Source organism: Pteropus vampyrus, unplaced genomic scaffold (assembly GCF_000151845.1).
Source record: "Pteropus vampyrus isolate Shadow unplaced genomic scaffold, Pvam_2.0 Scaffold65, whole genome shotgun sequence".
Taxonomy (NCBI): domain Eukaryota; kingdom Metazoa; phylum Chordata; class Mammalia; order Chiroptera; family Pteropodidae; genus Pteropus; species Pteropus vampyrus.
In genome coordinates, this window is record NW_011888846.1 from 3,036,234 (window position 1) to 3,046,760 (window position 10,527).

Genomic DNA, 10,527 nt, shown 5'->3' on the forward strand with positions numbered 1-10,527 from the left:
AAAAGTTAGGAGAGAAGGATACATCTATTTATAATTTTTAAAACTAATTTTTACTAAGAAAAAGACAAATTATTTTCATAATATAAACCACCAGAAAACATTCAGAACTTCAGTCTTATTTAAGTGAATGTTGTCTGTGACAGTACAATTGATACTGTTCTTCCTACTGCAAATGTGTTTTCTGCTGTAAAGTTACTGTTTTAAGTTTGAATTTGCTGTTGCTGTACATAGAACAAAAAGAGCCTCTGGGCTCTGATAATCTTATTTCTTTTCAATTTCCACTTCATCTGTACTACGAGATAAAAATGTTTTCTGCACCAGTTGGCTGAAATCAGAGCATCATCACTGTAAGAATATTTAGATCACACTCTACTAAGTGGTAGCAGGATATCAGGCTACATCTAACAACACAATAAATTAACCAAAGTTTCAACTACCAAGGTATAAGATCTATGTGAACCTATAAGCAGCTGTACATCGGTTTTGAGTACTTGTCATTATGCCTCATTTTTACTTTTCTCCTCCCTTTTGATAACAGCAAAATGCCAAAATTATTACAAAGAAAGGGATCTGCCATTAATTCTGGAAAATTCCCAACCATTATTACTTCAGATATTTCTTCTGCTCCTTTCTCTTTCTTCTCCTTTACTAGCCCCATATTGCATTTGTTACACCTTCGGTCATTGTTCCACAGTTCTTGGATATTCTGTTCCATTTTTTTTTCATTCCATTTTCTCTTTGCATTTCAGTTTGGGAAGTTCCTGTTGATATATCTTCAGGCTCATGATTCTTTCCTTGACTGTCTACTGGTCACCAGTTTACTGGTGAGCTGACCAAAGTCATTATTTTTGTCACAATGCTTCTGATTTCTAGCATTTCTTTTTGATTTCTTAAGTTTCTATATCCCTGCTTACACCATCCACCTGTTCTTGCACGTTGTCTATTTTTTCCATTAGATCCCTTAGTATTATTAATCATGGTTAATTCCTAGTCTGATAATTCCAATGTCTCTGCCATAATCTGAGTCTGGTTCACTTCTTGCTTTGTCTCTTCAAACTATACTTTTTTTCCTATCTTTCAGCATGTGTTATAATTTGTTGAAAGCCAGACATGATGTGTTGGGTAACAGGAACTGAGGGAAGTAGCTGATCTAGGTAGGAGCTATGCCGTGTTTATGTTTGTTGTTGCTAAGGGTGTCTGAGTGTTCCATTTGCTCTGGTGTCTTTATTTTTGTCTTTTCTGTTGTCTTTGGGTTTCCCTAGAAACTCCTTCTTAGCTAGAGTCTGTGCCTCGCAGTTCTTTCGGCTGCAATCCTTTACTACTATACAGGAGCCTTGCTGATGTGGTATTGAGTGGGGAGAAGAGAAGCGTTCAGCCCTATGATCAGGTCTTCCGGTGAGCCCGTGCCCTTGGGCTGTGACCATCCTAAGTGCTCTCGGTGCCCCTACATTACAGAAGACTGAACTTCTGTTTTGTGGGTGGAGTCTCCCCGCGGTGAGAGAGATGGTGATGCTGCTAACAGAAGTCAGAGGAAGGGGCTGGACTATTTTCTTTACAGGTTGTACTGCTGAATAATAGTAAGTAACTTGATTTTATTGATACTGTAAGTAAAGCGTCTGGTCCATCAGAAATGCTTAATAAAATTTATAGGAGATGCCAGAGCTAGAGATAAAAATATGGAAATCATCTGCATATGAAAAATAATTGAAACTACAGACTCAAAATAATTTCGATTTTAGCAAGACCTAAGTAACTGGCTTGGGCAAAATGAGCTTGAAGTCATTAAAGAAATTTGAGGCCAAGGTGTTAAAGGGCATTATTCTCAACCTATATTAATGAGAGAGAAATAAAGAAAAAATATAGAAGCTAGATGCTAAAGTAATTAAGGAAAGCAGGCAAGTAACCAAGATTTATGGACAAAACAAAATAGAAAAAAAAGGTAAGGCCAAAATAAAAGTACGACACATTTATTGGCGAGATGAGCTACAGTCTTCGTCTCCATCTTTCACTCCCTCAGCTGCGTCCCGGAGTCGCCCTTCACGTTCCAGGCTCGTGGTCCTCTGATCACCTGCAGCAGGCCTGGGGTCAAGGGATCCAGACAGTGTCCAGAATTCCGTGATTCCCAATAAGAGACTCTTTCTCTGCCTCACCTGTACTATCGCCCTCGTGGTCCATGTAATGTAAAAACATCCGCAAAAGAAATTTTGTGTGTCCTTTAAAACTAAGCCCAAGAAAGGATTTTAAGTAATCATTATTTGTCAAGTATTTTAAGTGGATAATGGATAAGGATTAACCGTTTGGAAGATGCAGTCAACATGCAAATGATGCAATTAAAAGAGTTTTTTAAGGAACTAAAGAATGTGTAGCTCTTTCTCTCACATTCTGATCTCAATGTGTGACCGACCATAATGCTAGAAAAGTCACAATGCCAGGTAAGAAACTACACAAGGAAACTTCTTAAATGTCTCACCTCAGAAGCAGTAGCAGCGACGTTAACACTGCTTGCCTGCCCGTTCGTTAGGTCCATGCTTCCCACAACATCGGTCCCCAACGCTATGTTAACACAGAACACTAGTTCACGTCCAAGGCCACAGATACATCGTTATTCCTGTAAAACATACACAAAAGTTTAAACGTGTGTTTATTACTCCAAGTTTAAGAAAACAATTCCATGCCTGTCACCATGTCGAGAAATAAATGTTTTCAACTTAATGAACTCTTTTTTCTTTCGATTAAATCACTAAATGCAGTTTGAGGACAATCCTGTGTGCTATTTTCACATGACCGGAAATACCATATAGACTGTGTTCAATATGCGTTACCATTACATTCCTCATCAGCAAAGCAAAAGCATAATTTTTCACTTACTGTGAGAAAAATGCAAGAACTTTTTTAGTTTTAAGTAAAAAAAAGTGTGAAAAAATGTGGCAAAGTAACACATAGCGTAACAATAAATTTTTAGAGATCTAAATGACATCTCTAAATCAACTACTAATTTTACCATTGCTGATAATCTAGTTTACAAAGATATAACAAATGATACCACGATATATATTTATTTGTATAGTTTTAAAGTTTATTGAACATCTTCAATAAACTTTATCTCACTGACCTTCACAACTACCAATAAGACTAATTAAGGAAGACATTATACTCACACAACACGAAGAAACAGCCTCTAAGCACAGAGCCTGGTAAATGAGGAGCCAAGAATAAAATTCGAGCTCTCCCAAATTCTAGTCAAATATTCTTTTCACACCATATTTCTTTCCACTTTACTGGAAGTCACAACATTTACCTGAAGTTCTAATCCTTTTCCACAAATAGCTTTACCTATCTAGGACAGAATTCCCTCCTCTCTGTAAAATGACAGGAGTAAATGGACTTTAAGACCCCTTTCCAAATTTAAATTTCCAAAGTGTTTTTCATAAGAAAAATAAGTGTCTATAAATTAGGTATTTAAAACCATATCCACTTTAAAAACTGAGTTTGAAATATCAATAATAATTCTCTCGATGCTAAGTCTCCTCTCTCTGGAGGAGCAGTGTAGGATAGTGATTTAGAAGCACGGACTAGAACAAGACTGTCTAAGTTTAAAGCCAGCACACTGCTCAACTTTTCTGTGCTGTTTCCTTATCTATAAAAAAGAGATAACAGGTACCTACTTCAGAGTTGTGGCAAGGAGAAAAGAATATGTGCAAAGCACCTAAAGCGATGCTGACACTCGGTAAGTGCGCTGCTGTGATGATGCAGATTTTATCTACTTAATCCATGCAAAGCTTAAAAATCAAACGAGTCTTCTAATCAAAGACAAAAGCCTAAGAAATACAACTCTGGCAAAATACATGCGGTGGGCATCACCGAAATCCTAACTGCAAACACAAGAAATGAGGATGCCTCAAATCTGCGTCCTAGATGTGGCAAAACATGTTTCTGGTTTTGGTTTTCAAATGCTTAATAACTATTACTAATGATAGCAGCCTTCAGTCACATCTTACATTTATCCTCATATCTTCAGATATATCCTAAGTACCTGCTAAGAGCAAAACACTGTGCTAGAATTTTAATGAAAAGTATATTAGAAATAATGTGAAAATGAATAAAACACAAAAATACTTTAACTTCCTCTAATCCACAATATTTCATTTTATAAGCTTCACTATCCTTATGATGTCACTAAGATCAACATATATTTACACTGCTACACAAAGCGAGCCTGATAATCCAAATTCTCTGAAGGCAACACTCAGTTTGCAACAAAATGTTTTCAAATAATTTCATCTCATTCCACATTCTACGCATAGATTGATTTAGATATGAATTCATAAATCAAGAGTGCCCCCTAGTGTTAGAAAAAGATTTTAATTAAATTGTTAAAGGAACTGTATCTTTAATCTACTTTATCTATCAAATATATAAATTTTATTACCATTATTTACTGACAAAGAGATAATACAGACCAGGAATAAACATTAATACATTTGTAAACTAAAACAGTAAATAATCAAGTTTTCTTTGCCTGCTTTTAATTAAAACGTCACTCAAATATTCCATGAGAATTAAGGTCATATTAAAATTATGTTTTTAGTAAAAAAAAAAAAAGGTACATTAAAGCATACCTTTAAAAAATACTCTATTCATAACTGTTTACAAATGTACTACATGTCAATAGTACTTACTATTGTTTAAGGAGAACAAAGCCAAAAACACTGCAAGTCTTAAGACAGTTAATTTTTTTAGTATGCGCCTCAAGACCTTCCTGTGCTTTGCATATAGAAAAGTTCAGATTGAACAATACAAATACATGCTTTAATATTATTTACTTTACCTAGCATGATGACTGGTGCAATCACTCATGATCCAATATATCACAACAGCTTTTCTTAATTAACTTCATTATTTCCTTATTCTCTTCTGAAATTTCTAAAGACAGTTAATCTGACTCTTTGGGGTCTAAATCCCAAAACAGGCAAATTGCTTCTTTCCAAGCAATATAATTCCCAAATAGGAAATCTGAAATGTGTAGATTTAGTTCCTTCCTTGAGGTTACGAAACTCGATGAAATTACAGGCATATTCAGCTTCCTAACGCACCTTCTCAGTGTATTCCCACCAAGAAACTGATGCTTTTTAAGTAAATGAACAAGGGATTAAAGTGACAATTTCTCACTACTCTAATCTCATTCAGAGTAACAGTTATGTAATCTTTTGTAAACTCATTTATGCTATCATCATTAGGAATACTATGCTAAAGACATTTCATAGTTTTGCAAAACATACTCTAGGAGTTAAGCAACAATAAGGAACACGGTAGTGAATTGCAATTAATGAGTGCAATTTCTCTGTAAGACTTCAGACAATACAGAATTGATGTGCTCACATACATTTTGGCTTAAAAATCTCAGTACTGGAAATTCATCTCATCAAAACTCTGTAGAAAAAGCAAAAACTATATAGATAAAGCTATTCAATAAAGCACTATTTACAACAGTGAAAACCAGAAGCAACTTGAATGCCTTTGTCCATAACCACATTAAAAAATTCAAATGGACAATTATAAAGGAAAGTGAAAACAGAGCGACAGGTTCAACAGAAACTAAAACTTCTTGTTAAAATATTCTTATATTTCATGAGAAAAAAAAGTAACAGGGCATTGTAATTGCAATCCAATATTTAAAAGTAATTACAGAACTTGTTTCTCTTTAAAATTTCTTTTGAAATAAACATTAAAGCCACATTTTACGACACTCATGGAAGGCTCAAAGATTTAAATGCCTGTATATCACAGCATTAAGGCAAGCTCACTTCAGCACATGCGACAGCTAAATTTGCACTGCCTTGTTAATATTGTTAACATAAGAAAATTGGATATTAGTCCCAAATTCCCCAGGACTTTGTTTCAATAACAACAGCCATCAAAATGCTGATGAGTAACAAAGAAAAGATTTCCTTTTCAATATAATTTATATTGAGCTATTCTGACAAAAGCTTAATACAAAAAAAGGTTGTCTCTCAAAATCATTTCTGGTATGGTACTCAGCAAGACTATCCTGGCTATTTGCCACCTGTAAAATGTTCAAGTTATTACAAAAGAAAAAGAAAAAGGTTGTAAGAATTTCCTAATGCCTTTAGTCAAAATTCCATTGTTATATTTTTGTACTGATTTATTTGTGTATCTCTCCTTAACAAACTGAGTTCCTTGATGTTAAAGACCCATATTTAAAACAAGATGCAACAGCACTGTTTTTCATTTTTGCATTTAGGCACATATACAATACTTGACCTCAAATTGCCTATTTAATACGTATCTGTTGAAAGAATTAGTGAATTACTGAACAAAGCAGTCATATAAATGCCCAATCACCAATAAAGGTATAGGGAGAACAGCAGTCAAGTAATCAGTAAACATAATACTACACACATTTAAAAGAATATGATGAGGATTCCAATTTCTAGCAACATGGATGACAAAACAATATAAAACATTTTTGCACTACAAAAGAAATTTAGAAATGTAAGCTTGAATGTTGATACCAGTTGGATAGAAAAGAAAAGGCAACCAAGAGATAACAATGGAATTGAAACCCAGACACTCTCCTCTCCACCTTTACTGAGAATAAAGCCAGAGAAATTGATAGTCTACCCCTATCAGTGATGAGTCTATTTTAAAATGTATACTGGTACAGGAGGACAAGGAAACTTGTCTGTCTTGGCATGGAGGAGGGCATCTGCAAATCTGTCTACAAAATGAAAATCTGTAATCCCAGGCACGCTCAGCACAGATACGGAATTTGAATTCGTTCATCAGCATGGTCCAGGACCCTCAAGACAAGAAATTCACATTAAATATGTTCCCAAGCCAGTGGTATTCCAGGAACCCTAGGCAGATGGAGGGAACAAAAATTGGGGGGAGGAACATTCCTTAACCCAGGTGATGTGGGATTCCCACAGATAAAAACCCACTGCAAGCTCAGAATAAAAATTTACCAACTCTACGAGCAAAAAATCCACTACAAGTAAAAGCAGGAACTACAGCAACTATTAAGATTACCACCTGAGAACTTTAGGTGAACAATCCTCGGATACAGGCAATCAACCGAAAAGATTAAAACCAGCAGCCTTCAAAGAAGAAACTGAAAACACAGGGTATTATGAAAAAGCAAGACAAACATTTGTAAGAGAACCAAATAAAATTTTTTTAAAAGAAAAAAATATATGGTCCTTGGAGAATTAAGCATCAGATTGAACACAAATGAAGAGAGAATTTGTGAAGTAGAACAGAAAAAGGAAATTATGCAGAATCCTACAGCATTAATGAAATAGAAAATGTGAAGAGTGACTGAGAAAGGAAAAATAGAATAATAAGACCTAACACAGCCTAAGAGCAGTTCTAGAGGAAGAGAGATAATGAGAGGCACTATTTAAAGAGAAAAAGGCTGAGAAATTTCCAGAACACAAGAAAGACATATCTTCATATTCAAGAATCACTAGCTTCAAGTAGGATAAATAAAGTGTCATATTTTATGTACATCACTTTAAACTGTTTAAAAGCAAGTGGAATAAGGCACATTACTTACATAGGAACAAAAATGGAAAGCTTTTAAACAGCATCAACAGACACAAAAAATGAAACATCTTCAAAGTGCTAAGAGAAAATAATTGTTGACCTAGAATTCCACATCCAGCTAAATTCTCAACGAGAATTTAGACAGACATTTTAACACAAAGAAAGAATTTACCACAAAATTAGCCCAGAGGAACAGGCAGCTGGAAGGGAGGTAAAAAGGGAAGACAGACAGAAAAACAAAAAGACAGGAAAAATGGATGAACTGATGAAAAGATTAAAAAATAAAAAAAAACAGGACAAGGAGGGAATGGAGAAGGTAGAAGGCAAGGGGAAGGAGAAAGGGAATGGAGGGAGAGGAGGACGAGGAGGAGAACGTTTAAAAAGGAGAGAAACAGAAAAGGGAGCGAAAAGGCCGTCCTACTGTTTATAAGTCCTACTGTGTTCAAGTTTATAATACCACTGAGGGGGAGAGAGCAGGAAATGAAAGAACCGGCAAACACTACAACCTGTTACCCCGTGATTCAGCTTCAAGAGTCACATGACTTCTACAGGAAGAAATGATGTTTAGGTTTATGTATAAAAAAAGACAAGTTGAAGGGTAGAAAGAAGTGAAAACAACCATAAACAAGGGCACACATTTAAAAGTAAAGATGGCCCAAAGGAGGTGCAATGTGGAGTGCTGGGCCGCCTGCTCAGGAGAACCTTTCTGACGAGCTCCGGGAAGGTTCCAAGTGAAAGGTCCAGACGGTGGAAGGTTTCAGCTGTCAAATGGGGGACTTCCATTGGAAGGGAATGACACCTAAAATCATTAAAGGTTTCTGAGTAGGGAAATGACCTTAGGAAATGACACCAGTATTTCGAGGTTTAACAGGCCAGGGGTATGCCACTGGGCTTTAGACAAGATGATCAGTAAACAACGTGTCGCCGCCACCTTTAGCCAGAAATCTAAACTGGTGTGTGCAGGCCCCGCTCCCACCCACGCAGCGACAGGACCTCTCCCAGCCTCCCAGGGGCACGAAACCTCCCACGGGCACGTTCCATTCCCCTAATTTCACTCCAATCCCACCACCAATTCTACAGAAATGGCAATCTCAGATGATATACTTATATAAACAAAAAACAGAATTCACATTCATTCATGAATAACTCCCATCATCCCACTCTCCCCTCCCTCCACCCTCACCCTGGCCAAGGGGCAGAGAAAGCAGGTCAGTGGGAGAAGCATGAGATATGGAATACTAATTCTAGGACTTTAAACAGGTGTGTTAAGCGGGGTAAACTAATCTCTGAACTTTGATATCTTCCTTTATAAATAAAGGATGGTAAAATGTACACTGGAGAGTTTGTGAGAATGAAATGAAATCACATAGGAAAAAAGAAGTTACTGCATCTAGAAATGATACACTTATACAGGAAAGAACACACATTTTGGAGTCAGAAAGTCCTGAGTTCAAGTCCTAGCTTAGGCACTACCAGTCAGATGTAAGGCCTTGGGCAAGGAGCTTTGCTAATATTTAAGTAGAGGCTCAAAGCCCACCTATCAGTGATGTGGCTTGAAAAAAAGCAGGAGAAGAGGGGAAGGCAGACCTCTAAGGGCCCTTCTTCTATTTCCAAATTCTAGGAGCATATGAAAATTTCCAATACAAATAAATAGATTTAAAAAGTGAGTATACTATTCCTCTAAATGAAGTATTTTGAAAGCATATTTAGGACACAAGTACACTAGAAAAGAAACTTACTAAAGGATGAAAAACAGTTTGCAATACTAAATTATTGAATTTAATGATGAGAGGTCCCTTAAAAGATACCACTTTGCATGTTGACTAATTTCTAAGTGTAGATTAAACATAAATGCTGTTATTTTGTGAATTTTTTCAAAAGCACACAACTTGGAAATATTCCACTTATCTGTAGTAATGCAGTATAAGTGATAAAAAAAATTCTAAGCTACACTTAATTCTTAATCAAAGAATAGTAAGCATTTTTCAAATAATAGCAATTCACACTCTGCAACTAAAAAGACAAGTTTTGGAGGAACTTCGATCCATTGTAAGCCAATTGCAATGGCGGATTTAGCAGTTTCACATACCACCCAGGTTTTAAAAGAAAACAAAAATTATAATGTCTAAATTAATCTATACATTTAGAAATCTCATGTCAAAAGAACTAGTTTCCCAGCAAGACTGTTTACTAGCTTACCAAATTACAGTTTAAACTTAAACAACTATATACAGTTTATAGACACATATTTTATTTCTAAATATTTTAAGTACCTATTCACGATGTGTGAGAAAGATGATCTTCAAAACAAAGTAAGCCAGTATCTTAAATTAGAAGGAAGAAGATAAGGACAGCAGAAAATGTTCACTTATCACATTGCTACCTTAATACTCTACCTGAAGTAGACTGCATATTAGTAAGGCCGATGAAAAGAAACCGGCCCATTTAAAACGCAACTCGTCATCTATAAAAAAAAAATTTTATCAAAGTAAAGAAATGCTTTAAAATAATGAAGCTACTTTAAAGAATTCACTTGGATTAAAACTGTTTTACCTTAAGCTGATAAAAGAGAGACTCTACACGTAAGTCTTTGAGAGATCATGTTACATTTGTACTGAATCGTAGAAGTAATGGGATGATCCATTTTTAAGCTGGCCCACATCTGCAGACAGCTTATATTTCCATGGACCTAAATGGCCTAAAACTAAATACTTGTAGGGGAAGAGAGATTTTCAAATAACTAAATATTCAAAGAATCTATTAAATAATGCCTTTAAAGGTTATACTCTATCTCCAGCATAGCAAGTTTGCTGAAGATAACTTGCCAAGCGAGTCTAATACGTAAGGGCTCTGATCTCCTATGTGACCTGGCCCAAAATACAAATGTAGGTTAACCAGAAATTCAGATAACAGAAAGGAAGTTCCAAGCATAGAGATAAACTGTGCTCCAAACGTTTCTGT

The 10,527-nt window shown here is 35.7% G+C and overlaps 1 long non-coding RNA gene across 1 annotated transcript in view; it reads right to left on the bottom strand.

Moving 5' to 3' along the window:
* Positions 1-2,470: 2,470 nt before the first annotated feature.
* Positions 2,471-10,527, bottom strand: part of LOC105292850 — a 26,172-nt gene continuing 18,115 nt past the window's right edge. The window contains exon 2 of the long non-coding RNA XR_895938.2: positions 2,471-2,608. This is a non-coding gene — a long non-coding RNA (uncharacterized LOC105292850). The remainder of the gene's footprint in view (positions 2,609-10,527) is intronic.